This window comes from Bubalus kerabau, chromosome 13 (assembly GCF_029407905.1).
Source record: "Bubalus kerabau isolate K-KA32 ecotype Philippines breed swamp buffalo chromosome 13, PCC_UOA_SB_1v2, whole genome shotgun sequence".
NCBI classification, from domain to species: Eukaryota; Metazoa; Chordata; class Mammalia; order Artiodactyla; family Bovidae; genus Bubalus; species Bubalus kerabau.
Window position 1 is genome coordinate 68,046,644 of NC_073636.1, and position 26,034 is coordinate 68,072,677.

At 48.4% G+C, this 26,034-nt stretch overlaps 1 long non-coding RNA gene across 1 annotated transcript; it reads left to right on the plus strand.

Moving 5' to 3' along the window:
* Nucleotides 1-500: 500 nt before the first annotated feature.
* On the plus strand, nucleotides 501-2,561 carry LOC129625085 (uncharacterized). Its single transcript, XR_008701250.1, has 3 exons — nucleotides 501-598; nucleotides 684-1,770; nucleotides 2,461-2,561. It is a non-coding gene; the product is annotated as an uncharacterized LOC129625085 (long non-coding RNA).
* The last annotated feature ends 23,473 nt before the right edge of the window (nucleotides 2,562-26,034 follow it).

A 26,034-nucleotide genomic window follows, 5' to 3' on the forward strand; every position in this document is an offset into this window, starting at 1 on the left:
GATCAATTTCTGAGAAAATGAGGCAGACAAGAGAGATGGGAGGGGAGGGGCGGGGCGGGGGGGGGGGTGTGTGGAGAGAATGGGGTGGGGACGGGGTGGGAACGTGAGTGGATCTGTTTCGAGAGGCCAGAGAAGAGTCTTAGCTTTGGGGCCCCTAGAAACAGATTCTGAGCCAAGAGCTGGAGAGCAAGTATTTGGGAGGTGGTCCCAGGAAGACCCAGTGAGAGCAGAGATCTGAGATGGGGAAGGGCCAGAGCCAGTGAAGGGTGTGTTTTTTGAGCAGGTTAGAGCCATGACAGTCAGAGAAGGCGAGGTTCAGAAAAAGAAGAGACTGGCACTTTACAGGAACAGATCACCTTCAATGAGGCGAGAAGGGGCAGTAGTCAGATTACTGAGCTGCTGCACTAACCCAAGAAAATAAGTATATATAGGCATATATGTGGAAAGCTACTGTCTTAAGGGGGCCTGTTCTTCTCCAAGGTTGTTCGGAGTCGTTTTCTCTTAAACGGCTGGGGCAAGGAATTGTGGAGACTGGCTAGAGGCTGGACTGGCTGGGAGCTGGGCGTAATCAAACTTAATGTCCAGTTTTTTTCTTCAGGTGAGAGAGTTCTTTGTTTTGCATAGAATGGTGGGGAGGACCTGGAGAGGAGTTTTAACTCCAGGCTATTTTAACTTTTCTTCAGGCTGGGGCTAAATGCTGCAGGGATTTCTGGGAAAATGTGTAGATGTGCCTCTAATGCAGGCCAACCAAGGAGCAAAGAGGATGAAGTATTATCCACCGATTCTTCTTTGATGGGTTGAGTGTTCCTCCCAGGGGTTTTAACTCCCTAGCTCGTCCGGCCCGTTCCATGTACTCCAAGGTTGGGCATCTTCCTGTGTCAGAGAAAGATCCTGGGCAGAGAGAGTCCTGGGTATTGACAATCGGAAGCCATCGTGGTGGGCGTCAAGTGGCGTAGGTGGGGCTGATGTTCGTGGAGTGTCTGCTACCAAACACCTCTCTGAGGAGATCACGCTGGAACCCACATCAAAATGATGAGAAGAGACCAGCCATCGAACGAGTCAGGAGAAGAGATCTGTAGGTAGAGGGAAGGAAAGGTGTCAGCCATGGCCATTGTTACTGGAGCGTTGCTTGCCAGGGCAGAGAGATCGTCGGGGGCAGCTGGGCCAAGAGATGGATGAGACTCCCTCCCAGAGTTTCCCCAACCCTCCCTCCTCACCCCCTTCATGCAGGCTTCTCTCACCCTTTGTCCTCAGCTGCAGCAGAGTCACTCCACCCTGTCCCCCTGCTCCTCCTCTGCTCCCCATGTTGGCCCCACATTTTCTGAACTTACTCTGTCTCTTCTTTGGCCCCAGAGCCTTAGCTCGTGCTGTTCCCTCTTCTGAGAATGCCCTTCCACCCCATTTCTGCCTAATGAAAACTGCCAACATGCAATAAACAAAAATTTCTGTTGACAGCCAGACACTGTGGATGGAGCACTGAATCAGCACAGACCTTCATCTCAGAGTTTACAGCCTAGTGAAGGAGGAAAGAAGTTAAAATGATGCATCCCACAAATTGCTATTTGCTGATTATCATGGTTTTGCTAATTACAATTGTGGGGAGTGAGATGAAAGCGAGGGGAAAGGGACTAGCTCTGAAGTTTTCCAGGAGGCTGAACTTGAAAGATGAACAGTGAGAGGTGGAAGACCACTCTGGGCAGGAGGAACAGTGTGTGTTAGGCTCTGAGTGGAGGAGATCCTGAAAGGCTGATGTGGCTGGAGCTGAGAGAGGTAAAGGGGACAGTGGGCAGGCTGGGCAGAGATGGAACTGGATCCAAAGGGATTTGGGAAGACTGGAAGTGTTTACTAATTTATTTATTTTTAAAAATTATTTATTTATTTTTATTTTTGACTGTCTTGGATCTTAGTTGCGGTATACAGGATCTTTTGTTGTGGTGGGCGGGCTTAGTCGCCCCCTAGGCAGTATTAGTTCCCCAACCAGGGATTGAATTTGCATCCCCTGCCTTGGACTACCAGGTAAGTCCTGACTGGAAGGGTTTAAATCTACCAGATCAGTGGCCTGAGAATTCTGAGACCATTCCCAGATTTGCTCTTAGCAAATCTACATTTGGCCCCAATGCCCTGGCATGGGATGTCAGTTGGTCTGCTCTGGGGGATGGCTACTGCCCCAGGCCCTTTCAAAGGGTCCCATATATTCTTCCAGGCCTTCATTGAAGTCCTTCCTCTTTGGGAAGCCTTCTAACCTTGAAATCAGAAGAGATCTCACCTCCCATGTCCTCCCCTCCCCACACTTGGCTCTTGGCATCTTAGGGGCACTAGTGTGAAGGGGAAAGTTCTTCTGGGGGCAGGGCAGCCCAGGCTCAGCGGGAAGGGGGCTGGGGGGTGAGGGCCTGGTACCTTGCTGTGGGCAGGTGAAAGTGTTAATTGCTCAATTGTGTCCGACTCTTTGCCACCCTACAGACTGTAGCCCGCCAGCCTCCTCTGTCAATGGGATTCTCCAGGCAAGAATACTAGAGTGGGTTGCCATTCCCTTCTTCAGGGAATCTTCTTGACCCAGGGATCGAACCCCAGTCTCCTGCATTGCAGGCGGATTCTTTACGTTCTGAGCCTGCAGACTCTCCTCCAATACCTCCCAGAGTCCACACGGCCTGCTTGCCGCTCACACCTGGATCTTGCAGGATATGTGTCATCATGATCTATAAGGGACTTCATCCACAGACTTGGTAGGGGAGGGTCTCTTGTCCTGATTGTCAAGTCTGGGTGGGGAACAAGCGGACATCCACTGCTGTGCTTTGCACGTCCCTGGAACCAAGGCTAGGGTGGTAGAAATGAAAGATTCCTGGCAAACCTATCCTGCTGCTCCCTGCCCCCTCCGTGGGCTGCTCAGAGGGTGGGAGATGCCTTCTATTGAGAACCCCTCTTCCCACCCCAGCCACTTTGCCTTCTGGGGGAGGGGATGGGGAGCCACTTTCATTGTCCCTGAACACTGGCTGGCAGGGGGCCCAGGGAGGGGGCTCCCCAATAGCAAATCTGCAGCTGCCTGTCTTTAAGGTAAAATTACCGTAATTACTCCAATTACCAAATCCATCAAGAGCTTTGGACTGAGGAGGCCGGTGAACAATCAGTTCTGAGGAGTGTGAGTCACCGGGGTGGGGGCACAAATTGCAGAGAGGGTGGTGGTTAATGTTAGAGCAGGCCCTTGACTAAGGTGGGGGTGGGGAAGTGCAGAGAAATCACGGTTAGCCAAACCCCACTTTGCTCTCTCAGTGAGATTTTTCTCCTACGTTGGAAAGAAATTAAAAATAAAACTGGCTACTCCTTTCACAGAACCCCCCAACACCTCATGGCCAACTGACTTGGTCTTTACCTTCTATGAGAGTTAAAAGGAAAAAATAAAAATGAACCAAAGCAAAGTAAGAACAGCAACTGGTATCTCGTAGGATCTTGCTCTGGGCCAAGCCCTGCGCAAAAAGCTTTTCAGGTTTTGTCCTTTCCAACCCCCTGGAGCACGTTCAGTCCATCTTATAGATGCGGGCATTGTGTATTTCCTCTTGGCCTAGATGCTCCAGACCCCAGACCCTAGGCATGGTTTGCCTCTGTGCCCCTCATCCCTGCCATGTCTGTTCTGGTAAATCTGTTCTTTAAAAAAATATATATTCATTTGTTTTTTAATGTATCGAGTTCTAGTTATAGCACACTGGATCTTAATTGTAGCTCATGGGCTCAGTAGTTCCCCTGAGGCATGTGGGATCTTAGTTCCCCGACCAGGGATTAAACTCTTATCCCCTGCATTGGAAGGCAGGTTCTTAACCACCAGCCCACCTGGGAAGTCCCTAAATCTGCTCTTGGCACACACTCTAGAGATACTGTGAAGGAAAGGAAGTACCAGTTTGGCAGACTTGGTGGAATACTGGGAAAATCAGCTGACTGATCAGGCCCCTTTAAATCAGCCCATCTCCTCCCTCCCTGACTTCTCCATCCAACTGGCAGCCTGGACTTCGGGGCCCCGAGCTCCCGAGGGGTCATTCATAGTGGACAATGACCTTGACCACCAGGCTCACCCGCTGAGACAGAAAGGTGACCCTGATCACCCATGCTGATGATTTCAGTGCTGTGGAGTTGTGTGTATTTTACCACTACTCACAATATATACATAAAATGTACCCATTTAACCATTTTTAGGGGTACAGTTCAGTGACATTAAGTACATTCACATTGTTGTACAGTCATCATTGCCATCCATCCCCAGAAATTTTCATCTTCCCAAACAGAAACTCTGTGTCCATTAAATGGAAACTCCCTGTTCCCCTCTCCCTCCAGCCCCTACCGGTAACCATCGTTATAGCTTCGGTCTCTGTGAATTTGACTGCTCTAGGTGCTTCGTCTAAGTGGACTCATGCAATGCTTGTTCTTTTGTGTCTGGTTTATATCACTTAGTGGAATGTCTTCAAGGTTCATCCATGTTGTAGCACGTGTCAGAATTTCTTTTCTTTTAAAGTCTGAGTAATATTTCCTTGTATGCATAGCCTACATATTGTTTATTTGTTCACCCACTGATGGACTTTTGGTTGTTTCCACTTTTTGGCTATTGTGAATAATGTTGCAATGAGCATGGGTGTTTGAGTCCCTGTTTTTAATTCTTTGGGATATAGACCCGGAAGTGGAATTGTTGATTCATATGGTTATCCTATGTTTAATTTTTTTTTTTAAAGAAACCATCATCCTGGTGTTTCTACTTTATGACAACTAAAAATTACCCCCCAGAATGATGTTAACTGTTGCATGATTATTTCCCTCATACTCTGAACAAAAGGGACATTCCAAGAAGGGGTGCTCTCTGGTACTCTGCCAGGCTACTCATATGCCCCTTTGAAAAGCATGGCTACTGCTCATGGATTTATTTATTAATTCCGCAAATGTGGACTGGGTACCATCTGTGTGTCAGGAGCCCCACTACATTAGGGAGATAATAGGAAACTGGACATGATATCAGACTGCAGGGCTTACAGCCTGTTTGGGAGGCAAGTGTTGGAGGCACAAAGGCCCAGAGTCCTTCTCAGAGCCCAGACCTGGAGACAGTGTCTCAGCCCACAGCGGTGGCGCTTCGTGGTGGGCTGGCCCAGACCCCAGTGTCCCTTCTCTTCCCTGGGTCTCAGCTTTATCATCTGTGAAATGGAGGTGACCAGTCTCCCCACTCCCCACTTCACTGACTTGGCAACATGGGACTCCAGTGCTCTCATTCTCTTTTATTTTTTAAAATAATTTTTAAAATTTATTTATTTTTGACTGCACTGGGCCTTTATTGTGGTGTGCGGGCTTCTCTTTGTGGTGGCTTCTCTTGTTGTGGAGCACAAGCTCTAGGGTCTGTGAGCTTTAGTAGTTGCGGGACTCGGGCTTAGTTGCCTCACAACATGTGGGATCTTCCCAGACCAAGGACTGAACCACAGAATTTGTCCCCTGCCTTGCAAGGCTGACTCGTAACCACTGGACTGCCAGGGAAGTTCCTCTCATTCTCTTTAAAATCCCTTCCAGCTCCATGGATCAGGAAGAGAATTATCACACTCATTTCAATGATAGGCAGACTGAGGTTTGTTGAGGCAGAGCCTGTCCCGAGTCCTCAGCAGGGTCTTTCTTCAGCAGTCTCCCCCTGCATATCTCCTCTCCTGTTCCCAGTACTCCCTCAGCCTGTGGGGCACCTACCACTCCTCTAGCTGGGCTCCTGCTGAAGGTTGGTGTATCCTGGCCTCTGAGGGCAAAGATGGGGGATAGTCCTTCCCAGGAACCTCCCAGGCCTCCTCCCCCTTCCTTGCTTTCTTAACCCTGGCAGGGACCCCGGGCTCCAGCTGGGGCATCAGTTCCCACAATTCTGGAAGCTGGAAGTCCAAGATCAAGCTGAGGCACGTTTCATTTCTCCCGAGGTCCCTCTCCTAACCTTGCAGACGGCTGCTTTCTTGCTGCGTCCTCGCGTGGTCTTTCCTCCCTGCCTGTCCATCCCCGCTTGTCTCTTCCTCTCCTTATAAGGACATCAGGCATTTATGGCCTAATTTAACCTTCAGTTCAGTTCAGTTCAGTCTCTTAGTCATGTCTGACTCTTTGCGACCTCGTGGACTGCAGCACGCTAGGCTTCCCTGTCCATCACCAACTCCCAGACCTTGCTCAAACTCATGTCCATTGAGTCGGTGATGCCTTAATTGCCCCTTTTATGTCTGGTCTCCAAATGCAATCACGTTGGTGGTTAGGACTTTAATCACTGAATTTTCAGGGGGTGGGGTACGGACATGATTCAGTCCATAACAGTGACTCAGTAATTAAAGGGGGACATTAATGATAAATAAGAGAAGTCAGACAAAAAATGTACACATGGTATGATTCTCATACAAAATGCTAGAAAAGTGAAAACACGTTTACAGTGACAAAAAGCACTTCAGTGGCAGCTGGTGCAGAGGGACGGGTGGGAGACTCCGTGGGGGACTTGACTGCAAAGGGCAGGAGGGAACTTTCTGGGGTGATGAGACTGTGGCATCTTTTTTTTTTTTGTCTCACTGCACAGCATGTGGGATCTTAGTTCCTTGACCAGGGATCGAACCGTTAGAGATTGAATCTGAGCCCCTGGCATTGGAAAAAAGAATCTTAACCACTGGACCACGTGGGAAGTTCTAAAAATGTTGCCTCTTGACTAGGGTAGTGGCTGTATAGATGTATCCATTTGCCAAAACTCGATGACCTGTAAACTGAGAAGGGGGTGTGTTTTATTGTATGCACATTATGCCTCAATAAAATAACAGATGTTAAACCCTATCTCAAAGGGTTAAAAATAAGGTTCAAGTTAGGTGGTTGTTCAGAGTAGATGAGTTAATGTCTGCAAAGTGCTTAGATTGGAGCCCAGCACAGAGTAAGTGTGCAAGTAAATGGTAACCATGGTAACCTGAAAACAAGACTTTTGCTCAGTAAATGGGGCAAGAGAGAGAAATAAACAGAGGGCATCCAGAGGCAGGGGGAGGGGGCGAGGGGCTGAGGAGGGAGGAGGAGAAAGGCAGGGGCTGTGAACATTGTCCCCTGCTGACCCAGGGGGGATGCCCTTTTCACCTCTCAGCATCTTCTGGGCTCCGGGGACCAGCCACCGGCCACTCAGCCCCTGCTGTGTCCCTAGCCTGCCCTTCTTCATTCATTCATTCATCCACTGAACACACGCAGTGGAGTACCACCCAGTACAATACCAGGGATCAACAGCTGCTTCTATTTACGGAGTATGTTATGGGTGTGGGACGCTGCTCAGCACTGGACGCTTTAGGATGAGCTGATATTCAACTGGTTTTCACTCACAGAAAAGCAGCTTGTGGTTAAACCAAATACATGATCACGTTCTATTCTCATGACACATCTGTTGAGATAGTATTCTCCTTTTTTGTGGCTGAGAAGGTTGATGTTCAGGGAGGTGAAGTGGTTGGCTCAAGGTTCCACAGCTATAAAAGTGGTTGGATTTGAATGCAGGTCTGACTCGGAAATCCTTATCTTACAAGGTCTTTGTCCTCAAAGTGTCGATCCAGTGGGGAGATGAACACATTAAATATGTCTCCCTGGGTCTCCCCCTGAGGATTCCTCCCTGAATCCCTATACAGGATTCTTTCTGCTCCTTAGACTCTGGGGATGAGAGTCCTTGGTCCTCTGAGGATGCCAAGGCCCTTCCTGCCCGCCCCTTTCTCCCTTGCCCACTGGGACATCCCCTCCCTGCCTGGCCTGTCTCTCCCTGGGCCTTGGGGGGCTTGTTGTGTGGGCAGAGCCGGCTGAGCCCCAGCTGCTGCAGTGTTTATGTTCTTCTGCTGCCCCAGGAGGCGTCCCCATTCTGCCCATCTTGTCCTCACTCTGGGCCAGGCCCTCACCAGCCTTGCCCTCTTTCCAGCCTCCCTCTGAGTTTGTGTTTGTTTTTAATTCACAGCTCATTAGCAGATCAAAGAAGACAAGGATGCCCTGTGTCCAAGAGACCCCCAGGCAGCCCCCTCCTTACACTCTGCAATGCCCTCCTCCTTGGCATGAGGCAAGGGACTCCCCTGGTTGCTCTTTGCGAAGCAAGAGAGAGGCCAGACTCCCCCATCCCTAGCTGGGCCAGAAACTGAGCTGGTGGGGGGCTGAGGCTAGGGTGCTGGGAGGCAGCATCAGCCGCCTCCTCCAGAGCCTGTGCGGGACAAGGACAGTTAATTCCTCTGGTGTTATCAGCTGGGCACAGGCACTGGTTGCATAGCAACCCAGATTGCTCTCTGTCTCCAGTGCTCAAAAAAAAAAAAAAAAAAAAATCAGCATTTTCTCCAATTCCACATCAACAAGATAGAAATGGGCCAGGGGCAGCCCTGACTCCCTGCCCCCAAGTGTGACTAATTTCCAGGGAGCTTCTACCTATACCCTTTGGTGGGGTCCCCACCCTTAAGGCCTGCACCTCCTTTGTCCCTCCCACATACCAGGATGGGTGTAGGAATCCACCAATCACCCTGCAGTAGCATATGCAGTTGGGTCAGGACCTAAGTCTGGGTTTGTGAAAGGAAACGTGGGGCAGGCCTGGGATCTGGGTTACAGGATGAATTGCAAGAGCCCCAGCCAGTCCTGGCCATAACATCAATTTATTCATTCACTTAAAAAATATTGATTGCGGGAGGGGACATTTGTACACCTATGCCTGATTCATATGATGTTTGACAGAAAACGACAACATTCTATAAAAAAAATTTTATCCTTCAAATAAAAAATAAATTAATTTAAAAAAAACCATCTTGATTGTGGACTTCCCTGGTGGTCCACTGGTTAAGAATCTGCCTGCCAATGCAGGAGATGCAGGTTTGGTCCCTGGTCTGAAAACTAAGATCCCACGTGTCTCAGGGCAACTAAGCCCATGTCCCACAACTACTGAGCCTGTGCTCTAGAGCCTGTGTTCTGCAACAAGAGAAGCCACCACAACGAGAAGCCCTTGGGTCACAATGAAGCGTAGCCTCTGCCTCTGCAAGTAGAGAAAGCCCGCAACAAAAGACAGCACAGTCAAAAATAAATTGGAAAATTAATTTTTTAAAAAGAAATATTTATTGAGCATCTGTTGTTGTTGTTTAGTCACTAAGTCATGTCCGACTCATTGCGACCCCATGCACTGTAGCCCACCAAGCTCCTCTGTCCATGGGATTTCCCAGGCAAGCATAATGGAGAGGGTAGCCATTCTCTTCTCCAGGAGATCTTCCTGATCCAGGGATTGAACCCCGGTCTGCTGCATTGACAGGCATGTTCTTTACCACTGAGCCACCATTATTGAAGACCTTATTGAGCATGTACTGGATACCATAATCTTAAACGCTCCAGATTTGGTGGCTTAAAAATGCTGCAAATTTTTTGCCACTCCTCTCCTGGAGAAATAGAGTCTATTTCCCTTCTTCTTAAGTCAGCGCTGACTCTATGGCCCATTTGACCAGTAGTATGTGACAGGAGTGACACTGTGTAGCTCTGAAACTGGATCCTAGGAGATCAACAGCTTCTGCCTTTGTCACTTGAAATGCTCCTTCTTGGAATCCAGCCACCATGATGTGAGGAAGCCTGAGCAGCTACGTGGAAAGACCCTCCTGAAATCTGTATCATTTGCCAGCCATGTGAGAAAGCCATAGGATGGCATGGGAAGCTGAAGAAGCATCCAGCTGAACCCTACCAAAGCTTTGACCCACAGAATGATGAGAAAATAAAAACATTGTTGCTTTAAGCTAGTACTTTTTAAAATTTAATTTTTATTTTATATTCGAGTATAATATGATTTGGGCTTCCCTGGGGGCTCAGCTATTCCACCTGCAATGCAGGAAGCACAGGAGATGTGGGTTTGATCCCTGGGTTGAGAAGATCCCCTGGAGGAAGGCATGGCATCCTGCTCTGGCATTCTTGCCTGAAGAATCCCATGAACAGATTGGGCTACAATTCACTGGGTCGCAAAGAGTCAGACTCGAATGAAGTGACTGGGCACGCACACACATAATTGATTTATTGTATAATGTTGTGTTACCTTCAAGTGTACAACAGATTGATTCAGTTATACATACACATACAACCATTCTTTTTCAGATTCTTTTCCCATATAGGTTATTACAGAATATTGAGTAAGTGCCTTGTGCTAGCCAGTAGATCCTTGTTGATTACCTATTTTATATATAAAGTGTGTATATATTAATCCAAATTCCTCATTTATTTCCCCCACATTTCCCCTTTGATAATCATAAGATTATCTTTAAAGTCTGAGCCTATTTCTGTTTTGTAAATAAGTTCATTCATATCATCTTTTAAGATTCTGCATATAAGTGCTATTTTATGATACTTGTCTTTCTCTGTCTGACTTATTTCACTTAGTATGATAATCTCTAGGCCCATCCATGGTATTGAAAATATCAATATTTCATAACTTTTTTGGCTGAGTAATAGTCCATTGTGTGTGTATATGTATGTATGTGTGTGTATATATATATATGTATATATATATATATATATACACCACATCTTCTTTATCCAATCTTCTGTCAGTGGATTTCAGTTGCTTTTGTGTCTTGGCTATTGTAAATAGTGCTATAGTAAGCACTGGAGTCTCTTCAAGAAAATTAGAGATACCAAGGGAACATTTCATGCAAAGATGGGCTCGATAAAGGACAGAAATGGTATGGACCTAACAGAAGCAGAAGATATTAAGAAGAGGTGGCAGGTCCCATCACTTCATGGGAAATAGATGGGGAAACAGTGGAAACAGTGTCAGACTTTATTTTTGGGGGCTCCAAAATCACTGCAGATGGTGACTGCAGCCATGAAATTAAAAGACGCTTACTCCTTGGAAGGAAAGTTATGACCAACCTAGATAGTGCCGGGGTCCAGCCCCAGCTGATCCAGGGTATTCGAAGCGGGGACGGCGTCGGCGACCTATTTAATTATTTATTCATCAAAGATATAAAAAGTAATAGAATGAGGATAGCTCAGTAGGAAAATTCAGTGGAGAAAAGAGGCTGAGTAGCTTGGTTTACGCGGGAGACCAATAAAACTTCAAGACAAGAAGTTTGCACCACTTACGTAGGCCGCAGGCGTCCTTCCATTCTCCCGAAGGAGAGGAGACACTGAGGCCTCCCCGGTCGGATCTTAGAAGCCCAGGCATAATTAGCAAGCATGGTGGGTTCCGCGCTCCAGATGGAGACTCAGCTGGAATTTGGGAGAGAGAGTGACATGGGGAGACCAAGTTTTGGTGAACAAGGCCCGCACTTTATTTTCCAAAGTAGTTTTTATACCTTAAGTTATGCATAGAGGATAATGGGGGAAGGGGTGGAGTCATGCAAGGACAGCAGTTCCTGGTTCTAATCGAAGCCAGGCTTTCAAACTTATCATATGCAAAAGTTCAGGTGATTGACATCATCTTCTGGCCTGGAGGCCTGTTAACATTTTAAGAAACTTATTTTTCTCTAAAGGTGATTATTCCAAAGTCAGGCACCAGCCTCCAAAAAACATTGGACAAAGCTGCATTTTACATTTCTATACACCCATTATATCAATCAATACACTGCCAAGGACACAGTAGGTAAGGAGTATGGAGACTTAGCAGCAAACATTGGCCCAACAAGTGAAAAACCCTTCACCAATACAATTTCTAATCAATCTTTTAACTACTCAAAGGAATCTGTGTTTAGGCAGTTTAGAACATCTCCTGCCTCTCACAGTTGGGAGGCTCTGAACAATCACATGTGGCCGGAAAAACCCATTCAGGCAGGCTAGAGGATTTCCAAAGGAGTTTGTAGGTTGAAACACTGTCACATCCGAGAATTATTAACTGGAGCTGTAAGCTAACTCTTTTTTCAGAGAGAGGTAGTGGGAGACAGCCCCCCGTAAAGTCAGAGGTGTAGGTGAAAGCACAAAGCAGAAAGTAGGCAGACTCTGGTTTTGGGGGTAGATGCTCGAGAATTTCCAGGGGGACTCCTGAGGCTCGATCCCGCCTTTGCGTATGCCGAGCCTCCTTCCTCATGACCTTTGTCATGGGCGGAGTTCCTCATGCTGGCTCCAGGCAGTGATAGAATTCCAGTTGAGCTATTACAGATCCTCACTCAATATGCAATATGCCGGCTCCCGGCAAGATAGCATATTCAAAAGCAGAGACATTACTTTACCAACAAAGGTCCGTCTAGTCAAGGCTATGGTTTTTCCAGTGGTCATGTATGGATGTGAGAGTTGGACTGTGAAGAAAGCTGAGAGCCAAAGAATTGATGCTTTTGAACTGTGGTGTTGGAGAAGACTCTTGAGAGTCCCTTGGACTGCAAGGAGATCCAACCAGTCCATTCTGAAGGAGATCAGCCCTGGGATTTCTTTGGAAGGAATGATGCTGAAGCTGAAACTCCAGTACTTTGGCCACCTCATGCGAAGAGTTGACTCATTGGAAAAGATCCTGATGCTGGGAGGGATTGGGGGCAGGAGGAGAAGGGGAAGACAGAGGATGAGATGGCTGGATGGCATCACTGACTCGATGAACGTGAGTCTGAGTGAACTCCAGGAGTTGGTGATGGACAGGGAGGCCTGGCGTGCTGCGATTCATGGGGTCACAAAGAATCGGACACGACTGAGCGACTGAACTGAACGGAAGCATTGGAGTGCATGTATCTTTTGAAGTATAGAGTTCTCCAAAAGCTTTTGAGTTTTGGAGCAGCTTATTAGGCAACAATAACTGAGACACTAGGAAAACTTGCTTTTTTTCACTCAGAGACTCCCAGATAACAACAACATGGCTTAGGTATCTGATGTTGCGGGGCCTTGTGCTAAGCTCCAAAGCAAAAGGCCACTCAAAAGAGTTGAAGTCAGAGTTTCTGTATGGCTGGGAGTATCAAGAAGTAGCAGGGATGCAGGAGAATGGAACCAGGAACTGAGACAGAAGCAGGTAATGAATAGAAGTAATTTGTAATTAGAGGAGTCAAGAGAGGCAGTGAGGAAGGCATCCTCAGTTCCTGACCAGTACACATAATTTTAAATTTGGGTACCAGGTCTGCTTATTTGGAAGTGGGTGTCTGGACCACACTGGGAAAGATTCTGATGCTGTCGGTTCCAGAGAGCTGTGAGTGATTAGTGATGTCTGTAGCGGGGAGGCGAAGAGAATAGAGACACACGTCACACATGTGCCTCTTGAGCTACGCTGTCTGTTGCCCTCTTTGGCTAACTCTCCTGGGCCGGCTTGAATGCAGAGAGAGGTTGGAAAACAAGGTGTTCAGATAGGTCCCGCGAGGGCTGGAGCAGAGAGGACCACAGATATACACTCTTACTTGAGTCCTTCCATGTAAACTAGCTTCAGAGAGTTCGTTTTAGTTTAGGTTTTGTTTTGATTTTTCACGTCTTCTAGTCAATTGAGTTCAGAATTCCGTTGTCTCATTCTGTGTGGTTGGGTCAGACTTTCTTGGCCTTTACCACACATCAAAACCACTGATAGAGAATTCCCTGGCAGTCCAGTGGTTAAGACGGCTCACTTCCAATGAAGGGGGCGTGGGTTCGATCCCTGATCAGGGAACCAAGATCCCACATGCTGTACAGCCAAAAGGCTAAAACAAAACAAAACCAAAAAACCCACTGATGATGGACAAGGTTGTGGTTTGTAGGGGGCATGGGATGAAATGGCAGGAGATGAGGCTGGGGAACTAGGTTTCTCAGAGTGTGGTACCCTGAACAGCAACACTGGCAACCCAGGAACTTGTTAGAAATGCAAACTTTTGGGTCTGACCCCAAATCTACTAAACCAGAAACCTCAGGGCCAGGACCAGAAGCTGTGTTTTAACAAGTCCTTAGGTGGCTCTGGTGTGTGCTCACGTCTGAGACACCCGGATAAACAAAAGGAGGGGGAGGAGCCGTGGAAGGTCTTCTATGACATGGAGGGACTCCCCCCTCTCTGCCTTCACAGTCGTCCTCCTTCTTGGAGCCCCTTTGACAAGAGCTCGAGGGAGGAGGAAATTTCCTCACTCTCTTTTGGCTGCGTGCATGGGTGCTCAGTCTCTTTAGTTGTGTCTTACTCTTTGCAACCCCATGTACTGCAGCCTGCCAGGCTCCTCTATCCATGGGCATTCTCCAGGCAAGAACCCTGGAGTGGGTTGCCATGCCCTCCTCCAGGGGCTCTTCCTGACCCAGGAATCGGACTCATATCTCTTGTGTCTCCTGCATTGGCAGTGGGTTCCTTACCACTAGTGCCACCTGGGAAGCCTCTCTTGTGGCAGCAATTCATTCCAACATGTCTTTTCCTCTCTCCCACTCTTTTGCCATGTATTCCAGCATCAGTCACAATGACACAGTCACAGTTAATTGTGGGCAGTTCCCTTATTCTGATGTGCCCGTGATGTGTACCCGTGTCACATGAACCCCTCCTACAGTTCAGTCCCTGAGCCCTGACTTCCTCATGAGATGTGACTTCTGCGTCAATGTCATGTGTGTGATGACTGGAGAGGGCTCCGCCTGGCACTGATGGATTTGTTGATGAAACAGTGATGGAGAAGGAATCTCCATCCTCTACCCTTTTACCCCAGTCTTTATCTGAAAATCTTTGTCCCACATTTGGCCTTTCTGAGATACCTGCTCTTTCATGAAGCCCTCCCTACCTGCCACTCCCCACCTTCATCCTGATTATGCCCCTCCATCACTATGAGCTTACAGCCCCCTTAACCTTGCCCATTGCAGCACCTTTCATGTTGTTCTCTGATCACTTGTTTAATTGTTTCTTTCTCCACCACAAGCCTGGGACCCTGTGCATCTTACTCGGGGTGACATCCCCACGACCCTGCCCACAGTGACCTCTATTCCACTTTCAGTATCACGCCAAGGGCTTATGGGCATTGTGTCAATTAAACTTGATACTCGCCTTATGAGATAGGCATTTTTTCATCCCCATTTTACAGATGAGGAAACTGAGGCACAGGAAGTAAAGTACATTGCCCAAACCCACAGGGCTAGTGAGTCACAGACTGCCTGCCTCCAACAAGATAAACACATCTTGTTTTGTGAGTACTATTGTTATTTTTGTTTTTGTTCCAGGGAGGGGGAAGATGAAAAAATTTCCTGAGCATCTTTTTTTAAGGTTTATTTACTTTTGACTGTGCTTTGTCTTCATTGCTGCGGGCCTTCTCTAGCTGCAGTGAGCAGGGGCTACTCTTCGTTGCAGTGCTCGGGCTTCTCATCGCGGGGTCTTCTCTTGTTGTGGAGCATGATCTCTAGGCAGTAACTTCAGTAATTGCGGCTCCTGGGTCTAGAGCACTAGCTCGGTCGTTGCAACACACACGCTTAGTTTCTTCGTGACATGTGTGATCCTCTGGGACCAGGGATCAAACTGTGTCCCCTGCATTGGCGGGAGGATTCTTAACCACTGGACCACCGGGAAAGTCCTTCCTGAACACCTTTCTTGGTCCCTGGAGTCTGCAGCCGTCTTCTGATCACTGGCCTGAAGTCCTAGCAACACTGCTTTCATTCTGAGGGACACTGAGGAAGGACCTGGCAGAGATGAGTCTTGTCTGGGACCAGGGACCACAACATTTTGGGGACAAGAAGCCAGTGTCTCTGCCTAGACTCAGCCATGGTCCAGAGATTTCAAGGGAACTGTGCCTGCAGGGCGCTGACTGGCAGCTCTGGCAGATAGCCTCTCCCAGCTCCCCCTCTCTCCGAGACAGTCATTAGCTCTGCAAATTAGCATCGTAATTGCCTCTTAACTATTCATAGCCGTGAAAGAGACCAGGATGGTCCCGCCCCTCCCCCTCTCTGCCCAGAGCCCCCCCCCAGCCTTCCTTTCTGGCCAGGAACACCCCCTGCCCACCCTCCCAAGAAGGTTCGTCGCAATCTTGAACCTTTATTGCTCCACCCCCTAGTGAAGGTGATGATTCAAATCTCAGAGGCCCATTGAGAGGCATGGAAAATGCCGGGCGCGGTTTTTGGCACCTGTGAGCGCTTGCTGTTGTTGTGTCTGGAGACTCAGAGAGAACAAATATTTGCAACGGAGGAGCCTGGTGAGCTACGGTCCATGGCGTCGCTAAAAGTCGGACACGACTGAGCGACTTCACTTTCACTTTTCACTTTCATGCATTGGAGAAGGAAATGGCAACCCACTCCAGTGTTCTTGCCTGGAGAATCCCAGGGACGGGGGAGCCTGGTGGGCTGCCATCTATGGGGTCGCACAGAGTCGGACACGACTGAAGCGACTTAGCAGCAGCAGCAGCTTGGCCCCCGGCTAGCACTCAGGTTCTCTCTGCAATGAGCTCAGAGCTCTTCCTCCATCACCATCTCAATCCTTGACTTTATCTTTCCCTGCCAACCAGAACTGGAGGGCTTGTAATCACCAGAGTGGACAGTAAACAAGACCTTGCCTAAAGACATTCTCCTTTCTCATCATAATTAGAAGATTTTTACTTTAAACCGATCAGGGCTTCATTAAACAGGGGATTTGCCCCAACTCTGTTAACCACCGAGTCATTTAATTTGAGGCTTCCCGGGTGGCTCAGCGGTAAAGAATCAGCCTGCCAATGCAGGAGACACAGGTTCAATCCCTGGGTCCAGAGAATCCCCAGGAGAAGGAAATTCTTGCCTGAGAAATCCTATGGACAGAGGAGCCTGGTGAGCTACAGTCGGTGGGGTCACAAAGAGTTGGACATGACTTAGCGACTGAACAACAACGTCTGGTTTGTCTGTTGTAAATGTAAAGATGCACCAGAGTCGTGGTGAAGGGACTGATGCTCAAGCCCAGCTGCCTGGGTTCAAATCCAGTTCTGCCACTTTGTGCAGGGTGACCTCGGGCCAGTTGCTTGACCTCTCTGTGCTTCAGTTTCCCACTCTGCAAAATGAGGGTGAAAATAACAAACGCTTCCCTGTAGGACTGTTGTAAGGTGTCAACTGGCCACTATGTGTGCAGTAACTAGAACAGTGATACGATATAGTGAGTGCTCGGTGTTTGCCCTTATTACCTATTAAGTACCTTTTACTACTCGCTTGTATGGCTTCTGCACTGTGTTTTGGGGAGGGAGTTTCTGCAGGGATCATCAGCAAGATGCTCTTAAGCCAATCACCATCACACAGATTACAGACAAAGTGCTTTCCTGCCCTTTATTTCGACTTGAATCTGAGTCAGGCCAGGAGAGGAGAGCCTCAGGCTGGCCCTATTGACAGATGGGAAAACTGAGGTTCAGAAAGGTGAAGTGACTTTCCCCAGGTCACACCGATTGTGAGTGGGAGAGCCCGCTCTTGCACGCCATCAGGCCACCAGTGCTGCATGCCAATGGCGATAGCGCAGCAGGCAGTATCTTCTCAACCATCGCAGCCCCTGCCACCAACATGCCCACGTTGGATGCAAATACCAGACCTTTCTTCAAGGTGAGAGGCAAGATACCTGGCAGTGGTTAAAACCACAGATAAACCGAGTTGATGCAAGGATTAAATAAACTAATGTTTTTAGTGACCAGCAGGGTATGAGGTGTATAACTGCACAGCGAGTAATGTCTATTATTATGACTAGTCCTGTTATCATTTAGCTCAGAAAATCAGCTCTCAATGACTTCACCTGATACACTACTTCCAGGCCTGGATTTTAAATCCCCTGCCCAGGTTAGTGCTTTGTCCTGGCTTCAAATATATAAATCCTGCTGTGAGAAGGACATGCCCTCTTTAGTCATATTGCAACTCTGCTTTGGCAGAGAAGAAAGTAGCAGCTTGATGCTGGTATGTCTTCAACACAAGCCTAGCACTCCTGATCTCCTTTTTTTTTTTTTTAATTATTTATTTATTTTTGGCTGAACTGGGTCTTCTTCGGTGCGTGGACTTTCTCTAGTGGTGGAGCACGGGCTTCTCGTTGTGGCGGCTTCTCTTGTTGTGGGGCACAGGCTCTGGAGCTTGCCAGCTTCCGTAGTTGCAGTGTGTGGACTCAGCAGTTGTGCTTCCCGGGCTCTAGAGCACAGGATCAATAGTTGTGGCACACAGGCTTCGTTGGTCCAGGGCATGTGGAATCTTCCCAGACCAGGGATCAAACCCATGTCTCCTACAGTGGCAGGCAAATTCTTAACCACTAAGCAACAAGGGAGCCCCGGAACTTTTTTTAAGGAGAAAGCAAGCAGCCTTGACTGGCTTGATTTTAGTAGCATTATGGTTCTTTCATTGTGTTTATCTTTATAGATATCTTACCTTTATGGCCAGAGATACTGGTTTTGCATTTATGGCAGTAATATGAATTCCCTTTTAAATAAACGTAAAAAGGGTAAAAGTTGAAATTTAGTAAGTAGTTGACAAAGTAAAAGAGTTGAACCCATTTAAAGAAAAATATTAAGAAAATAATTAATAGTGTGGCTGGCACACAGATAAAGCCTACTTTTTGATAGTGATTTGTAGATGATTAAATTAGAGAACACTGCCTTTATCCAGAGGGTAAGAAGACTGAGCATTCAGAGAGAGACTTGGAGGAGACTGGACTCTTGTGAGTGGCCCTTGGAGCCAAGGGCTGGGGTCAGCCAAGCCACTGCTGGGGCTTCCCCGGTGGCTCAGCGGTAAAGAATCTGCCTGCAATGCAGGAGACACAAGAGACATGGGTTTGATCCCTGGGTCAGGAAGATCCCCTTCAGAAGGGCATGGCAACCCACTCCAGCATTCCTGCCTGGAAAATCCCATGGACAGAGGAGCCTGGCAGGCTATAGTCCAAGGGGGTCACAAAGAGTTAGACACAACTGAAGCGATTTAACGCGCACACACACACACACACACACACACACACACACACACACACACGCCAGCCCCTGCCAACTTCCCCTAGGTGTTCTCTGTCAAAGGTAAACAGAGCCAGATGCTAGTTGAATGTGGGAAGGACGATTTGTATTGTAACGCAAAATAGTAACGTACTATTGCAATATGGAAGAATTCAGGGTGAACTGAACTCAACTCAAATTTGTAGAGAGGTGGCTGGTTGTATTAGAGGGAGAATGAGGGAATGGAGGTTGGAGGTGAACCAACTCAGTGCTCAATGGAGTCAGTGAAAATTTACAAAAAGTGGGAAGAGGCAGGTGATCCATGTGAAACCCATCTGGGTTTGCTCCCACCCTCCTGCAGGGGAAGGACACAGCGGCCCATCTTTAGGTGTCGGCTGGAAGAAATGGGCTGTTCAGTTTGGCCCCCCAGTTTCTGGACACTCACTGTCAAGTGGTAGCATTTATTCCCCTCCCCTTAAATGTGGCTGGCCAGGAGCTGAGGGGCAGACCTATGGAGTCAATCAGACACTCAGCTCAGCACCATCCAAAGAAAATATATGGCCGTCACAAATGTAACCCACATATATCATTCTACATTTTTAGTAGCCATATTTAAAAAAAAATAATGAGACAGGTAAAGTTAATTTTAAGAATATATTTTATTTAACTTAATGGATACAAAATATTCATGTCAACATTTCAACACAGAATCAATATAAAAAGTCATTAATGAGCTATTTTACATTCTTTCCTTCACACTCAAAGTTCAGTCTGCATTGTATGCTTGTTTCACATCTCTAGTGGGGCTCAAATGGCTACTGGCCACATGGTTAGTAGCTCCTGTAGGGGACGGTGAACCCTTCTGTGCCAGGCACTTGGAACCTAAGGCTGGAATGGCCATGGGGGCCTCAGGAGCCAGGTCAGAGACAACCAGCCCACACTGAGAACCCACCTTCCCTGACCGGACCTGCCAAGGAGATGCACTTCTTGACCTGTCCACCCTGCCACCTTCTCTTCCATCAGGGGTTCCCTTGAACCTTCACTTCTCAGGAAGAAAAAGGAGGAGGGGAAGCCAGGCACTCAGCTGGGTACTTAAGAAAGGGGTAGTGAGGGACAGATTGCCATGCTCTTAGGAAGCTTTAAACCAATCAATGTCTAATTACAAAATTTGACACATGCCTTGAAAGAGAAGGAAAGCAACAGGGGCATAGGGACTAAAAAGGTAGTGGGGAATTCTACTTCCAAAAGGATGTTCAGGGAGGGCTTCTGGAGGCGGTGACATTCAGCTGAGAGGGTAGGAGCCAGTCATGGTAGAGTGAGGTCCACAGCTTTCCACACAGAAGGAGGAACACGTGCAGAGACCCTAGATCATGAGAGCCATCAGCATGTCCAGGAAGCAGAAAGGACACTGAAGGCGTGGGGCGCATTAAAGGGCACCGTGGTCAGTGTGGGTTGCGGCAGGAGCAGGGGCTGATCCCCCAGGGTCTCGTCGCCATGGTAAAGACTCAGGGTTTGTTAAACCAGGGGAATCAGAAAGGATGGCCCACCCAGTGCCCTGTATGTCCGGAAACACTTGAAGTTGGGTCCAGTTTGGCAGGTTCTGGGGCCTCTGGGGTCCCCAGGCATAGCTCCTCTCCCTCTCGGTCCCCGACTTTCCCAGGGCGGGGAGGGAGGGAACTCTAACGCGCCCCCACGAGCACCACCTTTAATTATTTTCGCGGCAACAGATAATTTTCTACTCGGCTTCAAGCGGGTCAGCAAAACCAAAGCAATGCTTCTAACTGTCCACGGAAGGCGCGGGGGAGGGGGGCGGATTGGGGGTGTAGGGAGCGAGCGAGGGAGCACCCGCTGATCTCCCGCCCACGCCCGCCCCAAATCCTCCCCCAGGAGCCCCTCCGGGGCGCTAGACCTGGACCCGGACTTGGACCCAGACCGGGACCCGACCTTGGGGGCCCAGCCAGTGGCTAGCGCCCGCCGGGCGCAAGCGCAGAGGGCTGGGCGGGGGGCGCTCCGCTCTGCCGCGGCCCAGCGCCGGGCCCTTTGTTCTGCTCCCGGGAGCCCCGGGCGAGTGCTGGTCTGGGGATGGCACGTGGTCGCCGACCTGGAGCCCCCGGCCCAGCTCCTTTCCGGCCCAGCTCCTTTCCTGCCCCGGGTGGAGAGTGGGAAGGGGGTTTGGGGGTGAGTTCTGCTCAGTCCTACGCCAAGCCCCAGGACCCGAGTCTCCCCATTCCTAGCCCACAGCTCTCCCTCCGCTTCATTCAGTGCGGATCTCCCTATTTTAAGATCGGGAGGTATTCTCAGGCACTCTGGCAGCTCCAGAGCAGGGACCCCAGACTCGCCTGGCGAGATCCGGGAAGACCTCCTGGAGGAGGTGAGTCCGCAATGCCCGAAGCAGGGGTGGATGGGGTTTGATCTTGGAGGGCCTTGAATTCTAGGCAAAGAACCTGGGACTGTAGCGGAGGGCAGCAGGGATCTACAGGGAGACAGGCATTCTTCCACCCACATGCCAGGCTCCTCCCAGCTAAGATGATCCGGTCCCAAGAGATCATCCCTTCCCAGGGATCATATGTTCCCTGGTGGCTCAGATGGTAAAGTGTCTGCCTGCAATGAGGGAGACCTGGGTTCCATCCCTGGAATGGCAACCCACTCCAGTACTCTTGCCTGGAAAATCCCATGGACAGAGGAGCCTGGTAGGCTCAGTCATGTCCGACTGTTTTCGACCCCATGGACTATGCAGTTCATGGAATTCTCCAGGCCAGAATACTGGAGTGGGTAGCCTTTCTCTTCTCCAGGGGATCTTCCCAACCCAGGGATCAAACCCAGGTCGATTCTTTACCAGCTGAGCCATAAGGGAAGCCCAAGCTCAGGAAGGCAAGCACAGATCCGAGTGAAAACACAAACACCAAGTCAGTCAGCCCTGGCCTCCCCTGGGTCCATCACTCTACTTCAGGTATGTTACAACATTTAATCTTCACAGCAAACTCAGTGAAACCCTCCTGTTATCATTATTCCCATTTTCCGGAAGGAGAAAGTGGGGTATAGTGGGGTTAGCCAGCTTATGTAAGGCCGCACAGCTATTACATGAGAGAGCTGGCATTCAGACCCCCTTAGTCTGACCCCAGGGTCCTCAGTCCGTGCTTTCTCTGTGCTGACCGCAACAGGAGGCCAGAGGTGGCCAGGCCAGCCCAGGTGATTGTGATGTGTGTGCCAGGTGATGGCTGCCAGGTGTGGCCAGGGCAGCATTTACTCTGTGGCCATCCCACCTCTGCTCAGAGATGGGGTAGCCGCTGGGAGAACCATAAACCCAGCAGAGGCTGAACCGAGATAGCAATCCTCGTCCTCCACTGCACTGTCACTGGACATCCTGTATTCAATCACCCACATATTCATTTCTTTTAATCATTCTCTTCTTGACCATGATAAAGTCATTTTTATAGCACCGAGAACGTGCGTTTCATTGGAATTAAGTGTGCTGGGAGTCGATCAATTTTGTTGGAGAGTCGGGCTGATAAAGGAAGACATACTTATATTTCAATGATTCTTTTTAACTGATTGTTCTCCAGGACACTCTAGAGTCTCATCCAGGGAGTGTGTGTGTGTGTGTGTGTGTGTGTATGACAATCTGCACACCCACTTCTAGAACTCTGGAATGCTAAGGAAGGCCACCTGGGAGCCTCTCTGTAGGAAGGGCATCAGAGTTTTCAGACCCAGCAAGGGTCCCTGTGTATATGACTGACATTCAGACCTCAGAATCACACGGCTTCAAGGACTACAGTCAGCCCTCAATATCTGCCAGTTGCTTGAGTCCACAAATTCAGAACCCATGGATACAGAATTCTCAGATACAGAAGGTTGGCTGTACTATGCTATTTTACACAAGGCAGTTGAGCATCCACAGATTTTGGTATTCTGGGGTGGTCCTGAAACCAGGCCCCCATGAATACAGAGGGATAACTATATGTGAGTTTGGACAAAGAGCATTTTAATAATGGCCACTGGGAATGGAGAACCAGAGGATTCTCCCCAGATGAGCTGCTCTGAGTAAACCCTTATGACCTCAGTTCAGTTGGCAGAGGTGGAGGTGAAGAGGGAAGGTCAGTTTTGACTAGTTGAATTTTCTTCCTGGCCAGCTGGATGGGGATTTGAAACTGATCACATTTAATGTTAGGAAATGAGTGATGTGACTACTCTGACTCCCAAAATGATGGAACTTACTTATTTCCTGGAGGAAGGCTCGACAACCCACTCCGGTATTCTTGCCTGGAGAATCCCCATGGACAGAGGGGCCTGGCGGGCCAGGGGTCACAAAGAGCTGGACATGACTGAAGCGACTTAGCACACACACAGCTTATTTCAGGGATGTTAAATAGGGTTACACAAGTACCCTGATCCTGGGAACTTCTTTTAAGTTCTTCCATCTGTCAAGGTGATTACTTTGTTATACGAGCTGGCACTTCCAAGAGTCCAGGTCTGCTGACTAGTGCTTTAGTGGACAGCCTGTGGCTGAAAGGAGAGAACCTTGCAAGCAGCCAGCCTGGGCCAGACCTGCCATGTCTAGGGACAGCATGTCACCGATTCTCATGGGCCCACTATGCCTTGGTACCTGGCATTATCTTATCACATCACCTCCTCTCATATCTTTCCAGGGAAGGACTTAGCATGGAGTGCTGCAGAGTGAGGGATGGTTGTCAGGTATGTGACTCATCAGGTATGTGATGAGTGTACAGGCCTCTGCGTGTGCATCTGTGTGGGTGTGCTCTGTGTGCACCTGCATTTTTGTGCCCTTTTGTGGGTGTGCCTGTATGTGTGCCTATGTGCTTGAGTCCCCAGGTGCATGTTCATGCCTGTCTCTGGACACGTGTGCATAGTCCTACATGCATGTGCCTGTATGACCATGGGAGGTGGGGCCCGGCCCTTTGATAATGAAAGGAACTCCCACATACTTCACCTGCCCCCACAGCAGGAAGACTTGTGTGTTGGCTAAGGAATCGCCTGAAGCCAGGACCCACCCACTGGGTGGCCCAGGACATCCTCGTTACAGTCTGGGGTCCACTGCTTCTCTAGCTCAGAATTCTGCTGCATGGTCCGGCCATTGAGAAACACTTTATTCCTGCAGCAGGAAGAAACAGTGGCAACCTCAGTTTACCTGTTTGAAGGGACAGTGCAGCCCTGGCCCCCGATTGTCCAGGAGCCTAGTGTGTAGATGGAGTGGGATTCTCCAAGCCAACCACTGCTTCCCTCTGCTCCACCTGTGAGTGGGAGAGGGCTGTCCATCATGCAAGGGCCAGCAGTTTTCACCTGACTGTGCTAAGACCTTAAGAAGGTCATTTCATCTCTCTGAGCGTCACATCTCTAATGAGGTAGAAAACTGTGCAAGATTGTTGCAAATCCATAAAATTAAATCCAATATAAAATGAGAAAATGCTCCCTGGCTGAGGGCATGGGACATGTCTTCTTATCATTGTCCCTTGGTATTTTGTAGGGGATCCAATGAGTGGCAAGCTCCCAGTTCATGTTTCCTAAAGGCATGGACAGGTTTCCCAGGTGGCGCTAGTGGTATGCAGGAGACGTTAAGAGACTCAGGTTCGATCCCTGGGTCAGGAAGACCCCTGGAGGAGGGCACAGCAACCCACTTCAGTATTCTTGCCTGGAGAATCCCATGGACAGAGGAACCTGGCAGGCCATAGTCCATAGGACCGCAAAGAGTAGACTGGACATGACTGAAGCAACTTAGCATGCATGCAGAGGCACGGACAAGTGGGTAAATGAAGAAGAGTGTCTGAGACACAGTGGATACACAATAAAAGTTAGATTTAATTTTTATGTACTCTAAGGCTGAACTTCTCAATTGTATTCCACAGAGCACTATTGTCATTTGAAGGCTCAATAGGGGAAAACAGCCTTGGTAAAAGGCTATTCTGTAGTTAAATAATTTTGGAATATGGAAGCCCTTGGACATTCTCAATTCAGTTAATTAATTCAGTGCATGTTTATTGAACTACTACTGTATGTCTGGTACCATTCTGGCTGTTGGAAATTGGAAGAACTGTCGATGAAAGGCAAAGAGCCCTGCACTTACGGAGCTTACTTTCCAGTTGAGTATTAGTGTTTCACATTAGGCTCCAAGAAGTGCAGCAGTAAAGAAACCTGATAAACTTTGTTTAATCCGGTGTTCTCCATATTTATTTAATTATGGAACATCCCCCTTTTTCTGAAATGAAAATTTGATTTTGCGTCATTTCTCATTACCAGTCCCACTCCCAACTCCAAGATCCACACCCCCCACCCCCTGCAAGAAGAACTATGGAATATAGTAACTAAATCAACCAATCTAAAGCCAGACCATCTGAGTTCTGAATCACACCACTAGCACTTATTAACTATGCAACCCTGGGTAAAGCTCAGCTTATTTATGTGTAAACTGACAATCATAGCAAGGATTAGGTGAGATAATGCCGTGTGTCCAATGCTCAGTAGTGTACTTGATATTTATCTGGCAATTTTTCTTCTAAATGATATTTATTATATTATGCCAGGTCTCCTCAAAATCCATAAGATACTGGCAAGTTCCTTATTTAAAATCCAGTGCCCTATGCACCTCCCCAGAGTCATCTGAAATCATTCTCCCTTTGATAACCTGGTCAGAACCACTTTCCAATTTCCATGGCTCCAAAACAGCCTCCAGTTGGTTCATACCTTTGCTTACATGCTGATTCTTTTTCCTAAAATCTTCTGCTCAGAGCTGCCCACCTGGAAGACACGTTTTCCAGACTCACTCCTGGAATCACTCTCATTAAATTTGTACACTGTCTTATCCCCCAGCCCCAAAGGATCCACTTGCTGGTTACGGTTGCATAAATTACCTAGGCACTGCCAGTGGGAGAATCACGCAACCAGCAGAATTACAATAAATAATGATTATTTTATGCCTGTAAATTTTTGGGGGGTCATTTATTATCCAGAAACGGATAACCAATTCAAGGCCCTTGAAGTCAGCAGCAACTTGTTTAATTCATCTTCATCTTGACCACTGTGGTGCAAATGAGTGCTTAGGAATCCCTAGATCTACTGATGAAGCCAGGAGTTAGTGAATACCCTGTGTTATCTTCAGCCCAGACTATAGCTGGGATAAATGAGGAACATGCCATAAATCATTAAAGGAAGGACTCTAGTAGGAAAAAAGTGTCAGACAGTATGCCGATCAACAGATCCATTGACAGACACATTGAGCTGTCCAGCATGCTGACTCTCTTGTTCTCTGTACCTGGCCTCTCCTGCCCCAGGATCACCCCCATGCAACCCCTTTCCTAAGTTTGAC